The sequence below is a fragment of the Bufo gargarizans genome, chromosome 6 (genome assembly GCF_014858855.1).
Source record: "Bufo gargarizans isolate SCDJY-AF-19 chromosome 6, ASM1485885v1, whole genome shotgun sequence".
NCBI lineage: Eukaryota > Metazoa > Chordata > Amphibia > Anura > Bufonidae > Bufo > Bufo gargarizans.
The window spans coordinates 19,432,671-19,453,984 of record NC_058085.1 but is presented as its reverse complement, the minus strand read 5'-3'; the positions used below and the strand labels follow the sequence as shown (position 1 = coordinate 19,453,984).

At 42.5% G+C, this 21,314-nt stretch overlaps 1 pseudogene; it reads right to left on the bottom strand.

Moving 5' to 3' along the window:
- LOC122940390 overlaps window positions 1-21,314 on the bottom strand; it is a 1,294,760-nt pseudogene that overhangs the window by 1,156,910 nt on the left and 116,536 nt on the right.

Sequence of the window (21,314 nt, the reverse complement as noted above, 5' to 3'; positions counted from 1 at the left end):
GGGGGGGATGCTCATTTTTTGGGAATATCTCAGGAACGGTACGTCCTAGAGAGCTGAGACCCAGTCTGAAACCTTCCCGGACACCTGATGTACCCGAGTGCTAAATTTGGTGAAGATCGGTCCAGTTGTTTAGTTGCGCATAAATAACATCTAGACAGACAGAAATTCATTTTTACATATATAAGAGATAGAAAATTATTACAAAGCATTTACTAATATATTGTTATTGTCCATATTGCTTCCTTTGGTGGCTAGACACATTCTTCCATCACATTATACATGTCTTGTTTCCATGGTTATGACCACTCTGCAATCCAGCATCGGTGGCCGTGCTTGCACAATAAAGAAAAAAGCACTGGCTTCTCTGCTGGCCGGGACCATAGGAACGCACATAGGCCGGCACTTTTTCCTATAGTGTGCAAACTGGATTGAAGGGTGGTCGTAACCATGGAAACGAGACATGTATATTGTGATGAAAAAATTAGTCTAGCCAGCAAAGGAAGCAATACGGATAATAATAATACATTAGTAAGTGCCTTGCATTAACTTTCTCTACATGATAAATGCCATTTGCTGAAGTGAGACAACCACTTTAAGGGTGCACTAGACATAACACTATACACACAGATTATATACAATGGTCAGCTATGCAAATACAGGTGATAATACAGTGAGAGTTACCAGATAAAAGTCAGCTACCAGATACATATGTGGTCCATTAAAGTTGTAATCTCGTAGAATTCTTGGATGATATAATCCTTAGCTGTAGTCACATGGGAGGCAGGGAGGACAGCGAGTTTCTAGGTTCCTCCAAACACGACACCCCGTGACCTCCCTTCAGAGAAAGACAATCACCTTTGTCCTGCACGGGCAATTAAACTTTAGGCGGTCACCCCCCCCCCCCCCCCCATGAGGATCCCACTCTCCCTCTTTTTGGCTTGGCAGCCATATATATATATATATATATATATATATATATTATACACACACACACACACATTCAAAATCTTTATTAGAAATATATTTCCATCTGCTTAGTTTTATGTTAAATATCTATCAATCAATTGAGGAACAAAGTCATCTGAATCAGAAGGTAGGCAATCTTTATTTCCTGCAGTGAGACAACCAGATAACACACGATACAACTGTCTGATTATACTTGGAGTCCGGGCTTTATATAAGGTTCCTTATGTAAGCAATAAAGAAATAAGCTATATAATAATAATCGCTATAACTAGGCAGGTTAGTCGATACTTTGCACAGAACATATATCAGGAGGTTTCTATAGAATATGACAGGATGATGAGGTAGGATGTTCTATAAACTGTTGACCCAGATGTCCTCTGCAGTTGTGCTTTATTACCCAAGTCAACAGTCTTTACAAAAATCCCTTTATTTATCTTTAAAATTATATGAATTTCAAAAAAAATTTCCAACATGGTGTAGTGGATGAATTCGGTTTTTTTGCCTTCCTCAGGATCAACTTGCAGGATAACAGACTGAACTGGATGGACAGATGTCTTTTTTCAGCCTTATAAACTATGTTACATCCTATCTGTCATTCCACTTGACTGCAAATAACTGTCCATTTACAAGTGTGAATGCCGCCCCTTTTTCCACATGTCTTGGACTTTCACATATAGGCCCTGTATTTGCAGTTTAATCTCTTGGGGATATATGACGTACCGGTACGGCACGATGTCCTGGTATTTAAAGACACATGACGTACTGGTACATCATGTGTAATTCCGATCACTGCCGCGCGGTGATCGGAACTGTGTGCCTGCTGAAATCAGTCAGCAGGTACCCTGGGACAATGCGCAGGGCGGTCCTGAGACCCCCCCCCCACCCCCCCGTATCTGCAATCGTATCTGCAACCGTCCCCGTATCTGCAATTTTCAGCGCTTTCGGAAATTTCTGATCCCCGCAGTCTGATCCCCACAAAATCAGAAAAGCATTTTAAAATACACTGTGCCAAAAAAGTAGTGATCATATTCCTTAAAAATATAAAAACAACATATGGGGATATTTCATTAGAAACTGTGGGAAGTCTTTTGTCTTATTTTCTTCTTTCTCATATACAATAATATTACAATATCCTCATTCAATCACACCAATATTATTGTATATGAGAAAATAAGAAAATAAAACAAAATACTCAGTTTTTAATGAAATATCCCCATATGTAATTATTGTTTTTATATTTTTAAGGAAAATTTGGCAAAGTGTATTTTAAAATGCTTTTCTGATTGTGTATATTTTTGATTTTATGTATATTTTATTATGAAGAACTTATTTATTAATTAAAGAAAGGGTCTAAGGAACTTGATTTATGAGTTTCCGCAAGAAACGCATTAGAACCGCACCAGAACCGCATGTGGGGTTTGATGCGTTTTTTGCGGATTTGGAAACCACACCCTGTATTATGCAAGTGTATGTACTCCTGACTAATTTAAAAATTTCTATAATATTTTTTGAGGGGCTATTGTTGATTAATCGAATCCACATCATGTTTTGAAGATCACCACTATAATTAGGGAGGTATCATGGGTAGGAAATTACCACTGAGGAAGGGACGGTAGTCCCGAAACGCATTTGGTACATCCCCCATGAAAGATTAAGAAGATCTACTCTTGAGACATTGCTGGTTTTTCTCACTAAGAACTCTTTGCGATTTTAACACTATTGAAAAGGAACATCCTTACTTCCAGAACATAAATCAACCCGCATGTAAGAATCTTTGTGAACCGGCACGGGAACAAGAATCAAGGTCAGAGTGCGGTGCTAGCTAAGCGTGGGAAAAAGAAGTAGCGAGGACGCCAAATCGTGAGTTAAAAAAAGTGCACTTTAATATATCTCTCACGAATATACACTCACCTAAAGAATTATTAGGAACACCTGTTCTATTTCTCATTAATGCGATTATCTAGTCAACCAATCACATGGCAGTTGCTTCAATGCATGTAGGGTTGTGGTCCTGGTCAAGACAATCTCCTGAACTCCAAACTGAATGTCAGAATGGGAAAGAAAGCAGAAGACCCCACCGGGTACCACTCATCTCCACTACAAATAGGAAAAAGAGGCTACAATTTGCACGAGCTCACCAAAATTGGACTGTTGAAGACTAGAAAAATGTTGCCTGGTCTGATGAGTCTCGATTTCTGTTGAGACAGTCAAGTAGTAGAGTCCGAATTTGGCGTAAACAGAATGAGAACATGTATCCATCATGCCTTGTTACCACTGTGCAGGCTGGTGGTGGTGGTGTAATGGTGTGGGGGATGTTTTCTGGGCACACTTTAGGCCCCTTAGTGCCAATTGGCCATCGTTTAAATGCCACAGGCTACCTGAGCATTGTTTCTGACCATGTCCATCCCTTCATGACCACCATGTACCCATCCTCTGATGGCTACTTCCAGCAGGATAATGCACCATGTCACAAAGCTTGAATCACTTCAAATTGGTTTCTTGAACATGACAATTAGTTCACTGTACTAAAATGCCCCCCCAGTGTCACCAGATCTCAACCCAATAGAGCATCTTTGGGATGTGGTGGAACGGGAGCTTCGTGCCCTGGATGTGCATCCCTCAAATCTCCATCAACTGCAAGATGCTATCCTATCAATATGGGGCCAACATTTCTAAAGAATGCTATCAGCACCTTGTTGAATCAATGCCACGTAGAATTAAGGCAGTTCTGAAGGCAAAAGGGGGTCCAACACTGTATTAGTATGGTGTTCCTAATAATTCTTTAGGCGAGTGTATATCGCATACCATATTAATTCGATATTACTCAAGAGTTTCTTCGATAATATATGAGAACTTAACCAGCTAAAGGAATCTAATAATTAAGAAATATTTTGAAGACTAGGACGCATATTTGTATGTTAAGAGTAGCGGGACGCCGCTAACTTGTGCAAAATTTTCTCAACTATACTAAATTATTTATTCACACAAATAATCTTGAATGTTGAAGATAACCTATAAGAATTTTCAAAAGGATTCGAATACTCACAATATTCGTATGTACCAAGATATAAGTTTCGGATGCAACTAAACTTTGCCAAAGAGTAATCAATCTTACTCTATAGCTATAGATTTATTGACTTTATTGGTTTTATGGGAGTATCATATGCTGCTAATGATTTTAGCACTTTAGAGACCCCCCTGAGGTGTCCAAGACTGCTGCTATCTATTGTACCAATTTTATTTGTATTTTATGTTATTTGTTCAATATTAATACATTTGCTCTTAATTTTTCTCCATTGTCAATGAGTACCCAGTTTTGCTTTTGCTTTTTAGATTTTTTAACTTGTGTAGAAGAGGTGATTCTATTTAACTGTGAGCACAACATTGTGACCCTGGACGCATTGGTGCAGCTTTATACTTTTTAATTTATATATAAACTTAGTTTCACTTTTAACTGGATCTGTCCTTTAATTACCAATATTCATTCAATACAGGAGACTATGTTTGTTTGAGGAGCTCTCACAGCGGTTCCAATCATCGCTCCAAGCCCTCAGCTACCTCTGGTAACTGAAAGCAAGGCGCTGTTTTATCTCCCTGTAAAAAGGAGTATTTGAAGGAATAAAGCCAGTGAGTGACCACAATAAAAACACATAAGGGAGATCACCAACGGGTTAAGCATGAAGATGGCTTTTCTTATATGTGGGTTTTTTGATGTTTAAGAAGAGATGATTTATAGCAGAAACACCTTTCACATTCTGAACATAAAAATGGCTTCTCCCCTGTGTGAATTCTCTGGTGTCTAACAAAAGATGATTTACGGTTAAAACATTTCCCACATTCTGAACAGGAAAATGGATTCTCCCCTGTGTGAACTCTCAGATGTACAACAAGATCTGATTTATTGTGAAAACATTTCCCACATTCTGAACATGAAAATGGCTTCTTCCCTGTGTGATTTCTCTGATGTCTAACAAGATCCGATTTACAGGGAAAACATTTCCCACATTCTGAACATGAAAATGGCTTCTCCCCTGTGTGAACTCTCCGATGAACAACAAGATCTGATTTATTGTGAAAACATTTCCCACATTCTGAACATGAAAATGGCTTCTCTCCTGTGTGATTTCTCTGATGTATAACAAGACCTGCTTTACAGTTAAACCATTTCCCACATTCTGAACATGAAAATGGCTTCTCTCCTGAGTGAATTCTCTGATGTATAACAAGATCTGATTTATTGTGAAAACATTTCCCACATTCTGAACATGAAAATGGTCTCTCCCCTGTGTGAATTCTCTGATGTCTAACAAGATCTGATTTATTGTGAAAACCTTTCCCACATTCTGAACATAAAAATGGCTTCTCTCCTGAGTGAATTCTCTGATGTATAACAAGATATGATTTATTGTGAAAACATTTCCCACATTCTGAACATGAAAATGGCCTCTCCCCTGTGTGAATTCTCTGATGTCTAACAAGATCTGATTTATGGTGGAAACCTTTCCCACATTCTGAACAAAAAAATGGCTTTTCCCCTGTGTGATTTCTCTGATGTATAACAAGACCTGATCTACAGCTAAACCATTTCCCACATTCTGAACATGAAAATGGCTTCTCTCCTGAGTGAATTCTCTGATGTATAACAAGATCTGATTTATTGTGAAAACATTTCCCACATTCTGAACATGAAAATGGCCTCTCCCCTGTGTGAATTCTCTGATGTCTAACAAGATCTGATTTATTGTAAAAACCTTTCCCACATTCTGAACATGAAAATGGCTTCCCTCTTACGTGAGCTGTTTGATGTTTAGCACCTCTTCTGTGACTTTTATTCTGTGTTACAGTCTGTGATGAATCAAAAGATTGGACCTGTTTAAAAGAATCAAATGATGCATTGTGGCTGTGATTGGATGAGGGTAAACCTTGGATATTGGCATGCTCTTCAAATGTATCTTGTGTAATACCACAATCATCTACTGCAAAATCTGAAGATACCAGATGTTTCTCATGTTTCTCTAAGTTCCTGGTACAGTCATCTGCCAAGAATAAAACACATTTTATTATGAATAAATGAAGAACATTAAAATTGTATTGAAGTATTATAACTTTTCCAATAAAAAAAATCCACAGAAATTACAAGGCATGGCACAAAATTCAAGTATCAATTGACTAAAACAGTGGTGGCCAAACAGACCATAACTATTACTAGAAAACGCTGGCTCCCACCTTAAGCAACTTCCCTGCAACCCCCACCCAATCAGTCATAACAGATACATAAATAAAACATTTCCTAGCGCTTTACAAAAGGTGACGAATCCACTCTTGGTGTCCCACACAATAGTTATCTCCCCTCAGTGTCCCTTTCACAGTGGAATTCCCCTTTAGTGCCCTCTTAACAGTACTGATGCTCCCTAAGTGCCCTAACTGAGTAGCATGTCCTCTTGAGGTCTCCAAACAGTAGTTATACCCCTAAGTGCCCCCACACAGTAGTTATGCCCCCTTTGTATGCCCCCTACAGTATTGTTGTCCCTTAGTGTCCCCTTTACATCAGTGAAGCTCCTGTACTCTGAATAAAGTTAAAGTAATACCGAGCCCATCATGATCTTCCCAGCAGCAGACAAATATCTGGTGTTCAGTGGTGAGACTTTTTTGTGTGACCTCTTAAGGCTACATTCACACGTGAAAAAAAAAAAAAGCCAATAAAAAAACGGACATGCTCAGTTTTTCATGAAAAATTTTCAAACATTTTTTGCATCCCTTTCTTGGTCGTCTGGACGTTTTGCATTAATATTTAACCGCCATTATTTGAGGACGATTTAGATGATTTTTATTTGTTTTTTTTAAATTAATTACCAACCCCTGCAGTATACATAATGTCCCCCATAGTGGCCCCAGTTATTAATAATGTTCCCCAGGGTGGCCCCCATCAGTAATAATTAATCATCCACTTGCATGGGTAGAGAAAAGTCGCTCTTCATTTGGTGCTAAAGGACCTGCACTCTCAGTGGGATGATGTCACCATGCGTCCTAAGCAATAATGCTGGAAGAGCGTGGTGAGGTCATCACGTTGGTAGCACAGGTCCTTCAGCACCAAGAGATACTGCCTTGTGTGTGCAAGCGGATAAGGCAATTTATTTTTAGTTTAACCCCTAAATGGCCATTTTCCACTAGTGTACCCATTTTAAACGGCCATTACATGGATAAGCTACTGTATAAATGGCCATTAAAAATAGTCCAATTGATTTACATGGGGTCCATCTGGCAGCGAAAACGGCCACAAATAGGACATGTCCTATTTTTCACAACCACTATTCACTCGTCTTAAAAAAAAATGGCCATGTGAATAGCGCCATTGACTTCAATTCATTATAAAAACAGCTGTGTGCCTTTTTTAATTTTTGTGTGAATGTAGCCTTATCCTGCAGCCTTTCCAGATTACACAACTACATATAGCGCCAAAGAATAATCCTGTGACCCGAACATCATCACTGCAGCTAGGACACTGTGCACACCGAGGTCTCTCCAAATCTCAGTCCTATCACTGTCAAGTAAACAAACTGCATGGCCCACACCATAACTTCTTCCCACCGCTGGGACGCGCTCCTATCTCCTAAACGGAGCCCTGAAAATGGCGGAGGGTGCACTGTGCATGCGCAGCACTGGCTTGGATATATCAGTCAGGCTCATAGAAGTGAATGGAAACAGAGGCTGGTCATGAACAGTGCACTTCCATTCACTTCTATGGGGAGAGAGCTTGGTGATGGTCGGACCAGAGTCATACAGCCACCACTTTGGCCAGCTCCATTCTTGATATAGGTGCGGGTCCCAGCAGTTGGACACGCACCTATCAGACAATGGGGACATATCATAATGATATGCCCCCATTGTCTCAGATGAAACAACTCCTTTAAGTGCTTGCGACTCATACATACTGTACACACCATCCAAAGATTAGGAAAAATATATCACTAGAGAGGAACCAATTTCTTGAAATACATTTGAGGTGTAATTCTGAACAATCAGTCAGAACAGAGAACAAATACATTTGACCAGAATTGAATCTGCTCCCATTGGCCTGATGATCTGTGTATGACTCTCTGGCAGATCTACTCCTTGGCATCAGCTGGAGGTGTGTGACTATGCCACCTGCCACACTGAATACCCTGCACTGGAGGCTGGACAAGACAGTACATATATCAAACTGGGCCAGTTCCAGCCTTCCAGAAGTCCATGGAGTCAGGGGACAGGCTATGTGCAGAAGAAAGGGCACAGTCCAGGTACGACTGAACCCGGTTGTTCAGGCAATGCTTGTCCTTTTGCGGATATGCGTCAGGTTGGCACAGCACTTAAAAACAACTTCCATCACATTAAAAAAACTAAATTGGCTGCTGCTGTTGCTGTGCCTTCTGAGACTTATTGTAGGGGTAGCACCACCAGAGAGGGCGGGAGGTCTCTGACAGCCAGGCTGGAGATAGGACTCCTGGGCAGAAATGCAGATGACAGGCATTAGTAAAACATTCTCCCCTTTTTGCTTTGATTGCAATGATCTAAAAGTATGGCTGTCCAGTAGTCATCACCTTGCTTGATGCTAACCACATGCTTGCCAACATGTAGGCAACCAAGTATGCAGTTTGTAATGCTCACCAGCATGCCTGAGGAGCCAATCGTCATCAGCAGCATAGCTATCATACTGAGCGCCAACCTCCTTCCCTAGCTGTGCCTGGGAAAACTCCATGTCTCCCTGCACCACAAACTTCTCCTTCTTCACTTCCTCCTTTACGCGACTTCATCCGTCCAGGCTCCTATCAGCTACGGGATCCCCAGAAAGCTGTGGAGGTTGTTGTCCTTCCTCTAGTCCTTGTTGCATCAGCGTGAGCATTAGTACAAATATAAGGATCAGGGTGATGCCATGTTAATGCTTGTCCCTACTTTGGTGGCCTCTTCAAAGGGGTTGAGTATGCGACACATGTCCCTGATGAGCTGTCACTGCCTGCGCTCAAAATAACATATGCTCTGCTGTGGTGGTCTCATGCATCATGTAAATCATTAATCTCTTTACGCTGCTCATAGCAACGCTTCAGCATATGTGAGGTGGAATTCAAACGGTACAAAGGCAGACCATTTTGTCACTTCACATTCAGAAGGGCCTTTTTAGCAACATAAGAATGGCTGGACAGTCCCCTGGACATGACCAACACCATCTGCAAGCCATGTTGCTTTTTCAAAAATTGATGCACCACTAAATTTATGATGTGCGCCATGCAGGGAACAAGTGTTATTTCCCCCAAATGAAGTGCAGCCACAATGTTCCTGCCATTGTCACCAACCACGTTGTCCAGCTGTAGATGAAGGTGAGAAATCCAGCAAGAGACTTGCTGCTTGATGCAGATTACCAACTGATCTATGAAGCTTCTCTCGCCCAGGCTCATCTGCTTTAAAGAGGAACTTTCATGTTTTTTTTAAGTTTAGATAAATACCTTTCCTTGCGGGGTACCCCGAGCTGATGCTGCCACCCAGTCTGTTTTTTTTCAAATGTCGTAATATCGCACGCCCCTCTGTGCCTCCCTGCAGTTTTTCCACTCAGTATGTTAATACCCAGCATCAGTACAGGGAGGAGGAGCCGCTAGGGTTTTTCAATTGGCGTCTCCTTCTCCTTGGCTGTGATGTTCTCTGCTGTGTTTGGATCGTGGCACAGCCAGGGAGAAGGAAACACCCATTGAGAAACCCTGGCATCTCCTCCTCCCTGTACCGATGATCAGTATTAACATACTGAGTGGAAAAACTGCAGGGGGGCACCGCGGGGCGTAGGAGCGACATTTGAAAAAAAAAAACTGGCAGGGTGGAAGCATCAGCAAGGAAAGGTATTTATCTAAACTAAAACAAAACAAAACAAAACATGAAAGGTCCTCTTTCAAACAACATGGCAATGCTTCAGTTTGCACATATAAAAGGAGGGAGTAGAAATGGAAACAATCTGCTCTGTTTTTGTTGGGGATAGGAGGATGTCCATTGAGGAGAAGGTGGATAAACACAAGGGGTAGGGTACCAGATAATCAGCAATTGCAAGCTGCAGCATGGTGGTCAAGACCATACAGCGGTTTAAGACAACAGGTTACACTCAGAACAGGCCTCGTCATGGTCGACCAAAGAAGTTGAGCGCACATGCTCGGCTCCATATCCAGAGCTTGTCTTTTCAAAATAGACGTATGTCGTCATGGAGGAGTGGAAGAGGATTCAAGTGGCAACCTGTGAAGCTCTAGTGAACTCCATGCCCAAGAGAGTTAAGGCAGTGCAGGAAAATATTGACACTTTGGGCACAATTTGGCCATTCTCACTTAGGGGTGTACTCACGTTTGTTGCCAGTGGTTTAGCCATTAGTGGTGGTGTGTTGAGTTATTTTGAGGGCACACCAAATTTACACCGTAATACAAAGTGTACACTGACTACTTTACATCGTATCAAAGTGTCAGATCTTCAGGGTTGTCCCATGAAAAGATAGAATAAAATATTTACAAAAATATGAGGGGGGGGACTGACTTTTGTGAGATACTGTAGGTACCAGCAACAGATCTTGATGTTTTTCTTGCCCAAATGCATTCAGCATGGCAGAACATTCCTCAGACAATCATTAGTAACTAGGGGTGCACCGAAATTTCGGCAGCTGAAAATATCGGCCGAAAATGCACCTAATCTGTTTCTGCCGATAGTTGTACCTATCGGCCGGAAATAGCGGGGAGGGACTGGGGGGAGGAGCTGGGGGCCGGTGCGTTCACTGTTCTCCGGCCCCCCAGCTCCAGTAGTTATAAAATGTTGTACAATTAATAAGCATTCTATTCATGAGGCCCCCCTCTGCAGTAGAACAGCCATATACTACTCACAGGGCTGTGCTGGCCGGCCTGGCAGACGAGCGCAGCGTCACGACTGACGTCACATGCCTGCGCCGCCTCCTTCATTCAGAAAGTAGGCCGGGCACATGACGTCAGTTGTGACGCTGCCGCTCGTCTACCCGGCGGCCAGCATTAAGATAGCAGTCCTGTGAGTAGGATGTGGCTGTTCTACTGCAGAGGGGGCCTCATGAATAGAATGCTTATTAATTGTACAACATTTTATAACTACTGGAGCTGGGGGCCGGAGAACAGTGAACGCACCGGCCCCCAGCTCCTCCTCCCAGTCCCTCCCCGCTATTTTCTATTAATTGTACACATTTTATAATAACTAGTCTGTACTGGAGCAGCAAGGTGGGGGGGGGGGGGTCTGTGAATGGCACTGTTATGGGGTGGGTGGGGGTCTGTGGATGGCACTGTTAGGAGGTGGGGGGGTCTGTGGATGGCACTGTTAGGAGGTGGGGGGGTCTGTGGATGGCACTGTTATGGGGTGGGTGGGGGTCTGTGGATGGCACTGTTATGGGGTGGGTGGGGGTCTGTGGATGGCACTGTTATGGGGTGGGTGGGGGTCTGTGGATGGCACTGTTATGGGGTGGGGGGTCTGCTCTGTACCGCGGACCGAACAGAGCTCGGCCACGCTACACAGGCTACACTAGAGGTGACAAGGGAGGGGGGGGGGGGGTGTAAAATGAGAGTGACAAGGGGGGGGGGGTGTAAAATGAGAGCGACAAGGGAGGGGGGTAAAATGAGAGTGACAAGGGAGAGGGGGGGGAAATGAGAGTGACAAGGGAGGGGGGGAAATGAGAGTGACAAGGGAGGGGGGGGGGAAGAGAGTGACAAGGGAGGGAGGGGGAGAGTGACAAGGGAGGGAGGGGGAGAGTGACAAGGGAGGGAGGGGGAGAGTGACGAGGGAGGAGAGTGACATTTTTTTTTAAATAAGGCTACTTTCACACTAGCGTTCGATCGGATCCGTTCTGAACGGATCCGATCATAATAATGCAGACGGAGGCTCCGTTCAGAACGGATCCGTCTGCATTATTTTAGCATATAAAAGCTAAGTGTGAAAATAGCCTCGGACGGATCCGTCCAGACTTTCAATGTAAAGTCAATGGGGGACGGATCCGCTTGAAGATTGAGCCATATGGTGGCATCTTCAAGCGGATCCGTTCCCATTGACTTACATTGTAAGTCTGGACGGATCCGCACGCCTCCGCACGGCCAGGCGGACACCCGAACGCTGCAAGCAGCGTTCAGCTGTCCGCCTGTCCGTGCGGAGGCGAGCGGAGCGGAGGCTGAACGCCGCCAGACTGATGCAGTCTGAGCGGATCCGCATCCATTCAGACTGCATCAGGGCTGGACGGAGGCGTTCGGGTCCGCTCGTGAGCCCCTTCAAACGGAGCTCACGAGCGGACAGCCGAACGCTAGTGTGAAAGTAGCCTAACCACTTTGGGTGGCATTGTGTGTATAATATCTATGTATCTGTAACTTTAGATTTTAATTTACTTTCCTTTTTTTAAAATCTATAGCTGAGGCATAGTCCTCTTTCAGTGACTTTACAATGTCAGCGGTTTGGAAATATTTCAAAGTTTCTGATAAAGACACCAAATTTGCCGTCTGCAGTCTTTGTTCAGCTAAAATTTCAAGAGGGGGTACAGTGCAGAGGCAATTTTCCACAACCGGGTTGATATACCACCTGAAAACACGACATTCAATTCAACATGAAGAGTACAGAAAAGCAACAATGCTTAAAAGTACCCCAACTACTAGCACACAAACACCTTCTGTCGCCACAGTCTTTGAAAAAATTAAGAAATTTGCAAATGATAGTGCCAAAGCAGAAGGCATTACAGAGAAAATAATGGAATTTATTGCCTTAGATGACCAGCCATTCTCTGTTGTGGAAGACATTGGATTTCGTAAGCTCATACAACACATTGAGCCTCGTTACACACTGCCAAGCAGACGTTATTTTGCAGAAACCTGTCTACCTGAAATGTTTGACCACGTCATTCATAAGCTCACGACCACAGACATCCCAGCTCTAAGTTTTACCACTGACATTTGGAGCTCAGACGTAAGTCCAACTAGCATGCTCAGCTTAACAGCGCAGTGGATAGACGCCGATTTTAAATTGCAAACAATTTTGCTTCAGGCACAAGAGTTTGTTGGGTCACATACTGCAGCAGCAATATCTGAGGCTTTAGTTAGCATGCTTGAAACTTGGCACATTGACGGGTCTAAAGTGCATCTGATTGTCCGAGATAATGCACGGAACATGGTAAAGGCTCTGGAGGACAGTGGCCTCAATAGTATACCGTGCATGGCACACACGCTGCAGCTGGCTGTAAATGAGGGAGTGCTGAGTCAGCGCAGCATATCAGATATAACCGCATCAGGGAGAAAAATTGTGGGTCACTTTAAGCATTCTCCGCTTGCTTATTCCCGATTACAACCTTTGCAAGTACAGTTTGGAATGCCACCCAAACGACTGCAGCAAGATCGCTGGAACAGCACGTACTATATGTTGGAACGATTACTTGAACAAAAGCGAGTCTTAGCTGCGTACATGGCAGATTACGAACTGCCAGCAACCTTCAGTGCACATCAGTGGCTCTTAATTGAAAATATTGTGTCTCTTCTTGCTCCATTTGAACAGTTAACCAAGGAAATAAGCTCAACTAATGCATCTGTTGCTGAAGTTATTCCCTTGATTGCAGCACTGAAGCATCTGCTAGGAAAAGAGGTGCAAACAGACCATGGCATCAAAACAGCTAAAAGCACTCTATTGGAGGCTGTTAACAGACGCTTTCAAGACACTGAGTCCAACCCCCTGTACTGCATTGCAACAGTACTAGATCCTCGATTTAAAGAACATTACTTCGACATGGAGAAAAAGCAGCGTGCACGGGAAATGATACAGGCACAGTTGGAAGTGATGGAAGCATCTGGTGTGGGAGACTTGATGCACAGCACAGAACAAAGTGTGCCAGAGAAACGGTCACGACGTACAAGTGATGGGGAGCACACAGTCACTCCCCCGCTTTCTGACATGTTTGATGAGATTCTACACGAAAGCAGCACCCCGATCCACAGCAGTGCCACAAGTGCAGCTACAAAACAGCTGGAGATTTACCTTGCTGAACTACCCATCGCCAGAAGCGACAATCCCCTTGACTACTGGCGCATGAACAAAGATCGCCTTCCATTGCTTGCACGGATTGCACGCAGATATTTATCTGCCCCAAGCACCAGCACAGAGAGCGAGAGACTATTCAGTGCAGCATCTCATGTTCTTGATGAGAAGCGGAACTGTCTCTCGTGCGAGAAAGCTGAGCAACTTTTGTTCTTGAAAAGAAACCTGCCACTTTTACTTAAATAGAAAGCAGTCCAAGTTGTGTGTAGTTATTTTATTTACATTTAAAAAAAATTGTGTAGCCCAGCAAAAATTTGTTCTTGACCTGAGGCTACGTCTGTTTACAGTTTGAGGTTGGTTTTACAACTGTTTCTTGCACTGTTGTTTTGTACAATCCCTTGTACATGTTGTTTTGTACAATCACTTGTGTATGAGGAAGCACCATGTTATATAATATGATTTATTAAATTCCTGAAAAAGAATTATTAATAAAATCATTAAAAAAAAGTATTTTAGTATTTGGGCAAAAAGGCAGTTTCGGTTTCGGTTAAGGGGCATCCTGAATTTTCGGTTTCGGTTTTGGACCAGAATTTTCATTTCGGTGCACCCCTATTAGTAACCTCATTGGTAGGATGCCAAGGCGTGTAAGTGAATGTATTTATGCACGTGGCTCTCATACTCAATACTGAATAAAGAGAGATGTTTTGCATAATAAAAAAAAATTAAACATTTTTTAGCATTTGAAAATCATTAACCCATTCCAGCATCCTCACGTACATGTACTTGAGCGAATGAGGCTATGTGCCGCATCCTCACGTGCATGTACTTGATGGGAATCGGGTGGGTGCAGGAGCTGCACCCGCACGATCCGCAGCACGGGCCCGGCTGTTACTGATAGCCGGGCCCCTGCTGCATCCGCCGGCATCGCTGGGTGCGGTGATGCCAGCGGATTAACCCTGTCACGTGCGGTGGTCAGCGCTGACCGCCGCACGTGCGGGGTATACAGAGGGAGGGAAAAAAAGAAAAAAGAAAAGTAGACATATTACATATCGCAGCGTTCGTATAGACCGGCTCTATAAAAATATCACATGATCTAACCCCTCAGATGAACACTGTCAAAAAAGTTAAATAAAAACTGTGCTAAAAAACATTTTTTGTCACCTTACATCACGAAAAGTGCAACACAAAGCGATCAAAAAGGCATTTCCCCACCAAAATAGTATGAATTTAACCTCATCCCGCAAAAAATGAGACTCTACCTAAGACAATCGCCCAAAAAATTAAAAAACAATGAGCCATAGCCATATTTTTTTTTTGTTTAAAAAATATTAGTGCATAAAACTTTAATAAAATATATATATATATATATATATATATATATATATATATATATGTATATAAAGAGGAGCCACCAGCACTAGGGGGCTAAACCCACATGGTCATATGACTAACCGAAGTGGGAATGAATGAAGCAGGATAACCTAGCACAGAGGAGCTGTAGTGCTAGGCTTACCAACAGTTGCAGTGAGTGGCAGCACTCATTGCCACCACTGCACTGAGTAGATTGAGGTGCTGGACTGGGGCACAAGAAAGGGCCGCTGTAGTAGCTAGTATATCACCCAAAACCGACTCTCTGTCCACCGCCACGTATAATTATTGCTTATTGCGTTTCCGTGTACCTAAGTGCACTTCATCAGGAGAAAAATGCACCGTCGCTTGAGCCTGTAACCTCTGGTGTGAGGTATGGCTTAAAGCTGAAACCTAGGACAGATGTAGGGTAACCTGCCTAAAGCCGGATACCTCTAGTGTGAGGCGTGGCGTATTAGCTGGAACCTACAACCCTGTCTAAGCCGTCCACCTCTAAACTGAGGGGCGGCGTGCTAGTGTGCAACAGAATCGGCACTATGAAGGCTGCGGAGCGGTTCGCAGAATGCCGAGTTTAAAAGGGCAGTAACCCCGCCAGACATACCCCCGTAGTGTCAGCCAATCCGGCCAGAGGCACGGCAAGGTAACACCAATTGGCTAACAAGCGGGCGGAAGAAAGTGAGTCCTGGGGAAAGCGCTAATGCGCCAAAAGTGTGGGGAGAACTACAAGGCGGCTCTACACGAACGTAAAGTCGGAGTATCAATACATAGGGAATAGCCAGTGGAGGGAGAATAGATATATATTGGTTCGTTCGTGTAGAGCCGCCTTGTAGTTCTCCCTACACTTTCGGGCAATTAGCGCTTTCCCCGGGACTCGCTTTGTTCGGCCCACTTGTTAGCCAATTGGTGTTACCTTGCCGAGCCTCTGGCCGGATTGGCTGACAGTACGAGGGCATGCCCGGTGGGGCGGGGTTATTGCCCTTTTAAACTTGGCGTTCTGTGAGCCGCTTCGTGGCCATCATAGCGCCGATTCTGTTGCACACTAGCACACCGCCCCTCAGTTTAGAGGTGGACGGCTTAGGCAGGGTTGTAGGTTCCAGCTAATATGCCACGTCTCGCACTAGAGGTACCCGGCTTTAGGCAGGTTACCCAACATCGGTCCTAGGTTTCAGCTTTAAGCCATACCTCACACCAGAGGTTATGGGCTCAAGCAACGGTGCATTTTTCTCCTGATATAGAGTACTTAGGTACACGGAAACATGTTAAGCAATTATTATACGTGGCGGAGGCCAGAGAGTCCGTTTTTGTTGGTATACTAGCCACTACAGCGGCCTTTTCTTGTGCCCCAGTCCAGCACCTCAATCTACTCAGTACAGTGGTGGCAATGCGCGCTGCCACTCACTGCAACTGTTGGTAAGCCTAGCACTACAGCTCCCCTGTGCTAGGTTATCCTGCTTCATTTATTCCCACTTCGGTTAGTCATATGACCAAGTGGGTTTAGCCCCCTAGTGCTGGTGGCTTTAGTTTGTGGGACCCACTTTTCACACTACTGTTATACACACCTTCCATTGAGTGGCGCTATTAGTATCTTCAGTAGGTTAGGTCCCACAATTGAGTGATATCTACTCTCTCTACCCAGGTGGTAGCTGTCGTTTGGGTATATACCCTTCTATTTTATCCTAGTATCTCACTAATAAAGATTTGTTATTTTGTTTTAGCGCTCCTCTTCATATATATATATATATATATTTAATTGCTTCAAAAAGAGGACGTACACCACCATACCCATTTTTTGTTTATAAAACTTAAATAAATAATAAAAAAGTAGACATATTAGGTATTGCCACGTCCGTAATGACCTGCTCTTTAAAAATATCATATGAGTTACACACTCAGGTGAACTCCAAAAAAAATTTAAAAAGTTAAAACGGTGTAAAAAAGCAATTTTCTGTCACCTCACATAACAAACAGTGTAATACCAAGCGATCAAAAAGTCATATGCACCCCAAAATCATACCAATCAAACCGTCATCTCATCCCGCAAAAAATGAGACCCTACATAAGACAATCGCCTAAAAAATAAGAAAAATTTGGCTCTCAGAATATGGAGACGCTAAAACGTGATTTTCTTTTGTTTAAAAAATGCTGTTATTGTGTAAAACTTTAATAAATAAAAAAAATATACATATTAGTTATCAACGCTTCCGTAATAACGTGCTCTATAAAAATATCACATGATTTTACCCCTCAGGTGAACATCGTAAAAAAAATATATACTGTATATATAAAAACGGTGTAAAAAAAAGCAATTTTTTGTCACCTTACATAGAAGCATAGAATGTGTCGGCAGATAAGACCCATTTGGCCCATCTAGTCTGCCCAATATACTAAATACTATGGATAGCCCCTGGCCCTATCTTATATGAAGGATGGCCTTATGCCTATCTCATGCATGCTTAAACTCCTCCACTGTATTTGCCGCTACCACTTCTGCAGGAAGGCTATTCTATGCATCCACTACTCTCTCAGTAAAGTAATACTTCCTGATATTACTTTTAACCTTTGCCTCTCTAATTTAAAACTATGTCCTCTTGTAGCAGTTTTTCTTCTTTTAAATATTCTCTCCTTTTTTTTACCTTGTTGATTCCCTTTATGTATTTAAAAGTTTCTATCATATCCCCTTTGTCTCGTCTTTCTTCCAAGCTATACATGTTAAGGTCCTTTAATCTTTCCTGGTAAGTTTTATCCTGCAATCCATGTACCAGTTTAGTAGCTCTTCTCTGAACTCTCTCCAAAGTATCAATATCCTTCTGGTGATATGGTCTCCAGTACTGAGCACAATACTCCAAGTGAGGTCTCACTAGTGCTCTGTAGAGCGGCATGAGCACCTCCCTCTTTCTACTGGTAATGCCTCTCCCTATACACCCAAGCATTCTGCTAGCATCTCCTGCTGCTCTATGACATTGTCTGCCTACCTGTAAGTCTTCTGAAATAATGACCCCTAAATCCCTTTTCTCAGATACTGAGGTTAGGACTGTATCACTGATTTTATATTCTGCTCTTGGGCTTTTACATCCCAGGTGCATTATCTTGCACTTATCAACAAAAAATTTTAGTTGCCAGATTTTTGACCATTCCTCTAGTTTTCCTAAATCCTTTTCCATTTGGTGTATCCCTCCAGGAACATCAACCCTGTTACAAATCTTTGTGTCATCAGCAAAAAGACACACCTTTTCATCGAGGCCTTCTGCAATTTCGCAGATAAAGATATTGAACAATATGGGTCCTAGAACAGATCCCTGAGGTACCCCACTGGTAACAAGACCATGGTCTGAATATACTCCATTGACTACAACCCTCTGTTGTTTGAAATCTCTTTTTATTGGACACACAAACAAAGATCATCACATAGCATGAAACGCAATAAAACGTGTATCACATCACGATCAATTCTAAGCATATATCAAAGACATTGCCTATGAATACAAGCTACAACCCTCTGTTGTCTGTCCCTCAGCCACTGCCTAATCCATTCAACATGGGAGTCCAAGCACAAAAACTGCAATTTATTGATAAGCCTTCTATGTGGGACAGTATCAAAAGCCTTACTAAAGTCTACTGCACCTCCGCCATCTATTATTTTAGTCACCCAATCAAAAAAATCTATAAGATTAGTTTGACATGATCTCCCTGAAGTAAACCCATGCTGTTTTTCATCTTTCAATCAATGGGATTTTAGATGTTCCACAATCCTCTCCTTAAGTATGGTTTCCATTAATTTCCCCACTATTGATGTCAGGCTTACTGGCCTATAGTTGCCCGATTCCTCCCTACTACAACACAACACAAAAGTGTCATACCAAGCGATCAAAAAGTCATACGCACCCTAAAATCAAACCAATCAATCCGTTATCTCATCCCGCAGAAAATGAGACCCTACCTAATACAAACGCCCAAAAAATTAAAAAACTATGGCTCTCAGAATATGGAGACACTAAAACATGATTTTCTTTGTTTCAAAAATGCTGTTATTGTGTAAAACTTTAATTTAAAAAAGTATACATATTAGGTATAGCCGTGTCTGTAATCACCTGCTGTATAACAATATCACATGACCTAACCCCTCAGGTGAACACCGTAATTTTTTTTAACTTAAACGCCATTTTTTGTGACCTTACATCACAAAAAGTCTAATACCAAGCGATCAAAAAGTCATACACACTCCAAAATTGTACCAATAAAACAGTCATCTCATCCCGCCAAAAAAAAGACCCTACATAAGACAGTTGCCCAAAAATATATAAAAAAAAAATATGGCTTTCAGAATATGGAGACACTAAACAAATCTTTAAAAAAATAAAAATGTATTTATTATGCAAAACGGAAACAAACAACCAAATCAAGTAGTCATATTTGGTATTGTCGCGTCCGTAACAACCTGCTCTATAAAAATAGCTCATGATCTAACCTGTCAGATAAACATTGTTAATAACAAAAAATATAAATGGTGCCAAAAAAGCAATTTTTTGTTACCTTGCCTCACAAAAAGTGTAATATAGAGCAACCAAAAATCATATGTACCCTAAAATAGTAACAACAAAACTGCCCGTAGTTTCCAAATTGGGGTCATTTTATTGGAGTTGCTACTCTAGGGGTGCAACAGGGGGTCTTCAAATGTGACATGGCCCTCCAAAAACCATATGGCATTCCTTTCCTTCTGCGCCCTGCAGTGTGCCCGTACAGCAGTTTACGATCACAAATGGGGTGTTTCTGTAATCTACAGAATCAGGGTAATAAATATTGAGTTTTGTTTGGCTGTTAACCCTTGCTTTGTTACTCATCTCAGAATGGCCTGGATAATTAAAGGTGTTTTAAAAGTTATTACCATGTCAGATTTGCTAAAAATGGCCTGGTCCTTAAGGCAAAAACTAGCTTGGTCTTGAAGGGGTTAAAGGGGTTCTCAAAGATTTTCCTCAGCATAGGTCATCAATATCAGCAGAGGTCCGGTCCCTGCACCCCCACCAATCAGCTGTCTGAGGAAGCCTCAGTGCTCACCGGAGCTTCAGTTAATACAAAGCCTCCTCACAGCTTACCGGGCACAGAACCGTCTGTTGAATAGTAGCTGTGCTTGGCATTGCAGCTCAGACCCATTCACTGGAGTGGGACTAATCTGTGCCTAGGCCATATGACCGATGAACGTCACATTGCATGGCCAGGAAGAGGCCTAAGACCGCGCAGAGCACTGTGTCCTCTCCATACATCTGACCGACAAGGCTGCCGGGAGTTTAATCCGCCTCCGATCTGATATTAATGACCTCTCCTGAGGGTGGACTATATGGATCATATACATACTGTATATCACCTATAACGCTGTCACATTTCCATCCATATTTAATTAGAATTTTAGCAGAATCAGTGAATGTAACGCTGAAATAACTGACAGAAGAGAGAACCTAAAAATGCAACATAAAATTGTATCATCCAGTGAAGGAGAAGAATCTTAGAGACCTCTCTGCTTTACTTAGTGGTCACTACTCACCTGTACGGTTATCTGTAGGAATGTCCTCTGTACTCTGCGCATCTCCCCTCACATATGTCTCTGTAACATATATAATGTTCAGATCTTTACCCGGATTCACAAGCTGTGAAACAAATATTATAGAAGTCATCAGACGGTTGGAAAAGTCGTGTAGAAGGTTTTATATGACCTGAAAAGACGACCAGAAATGACCGAACAGCAGGCGTTATCTGACCCAAATATCTGCAGGTCTCCTGTATACAGTGGGGAACAGAAGTATTTGAACACCCTGCGATTTTGCAAGTTCTCCCACTTAGAAATCATGGAAGGGTCTGAAATTCACATTGTAGGTGCATTCCCACTCTGAGACAGAACTGAAAAAAAAAAAAAAAATATATATATATATATATATATATATATATATATTTAAAAAAAAAAAAAAAATCAG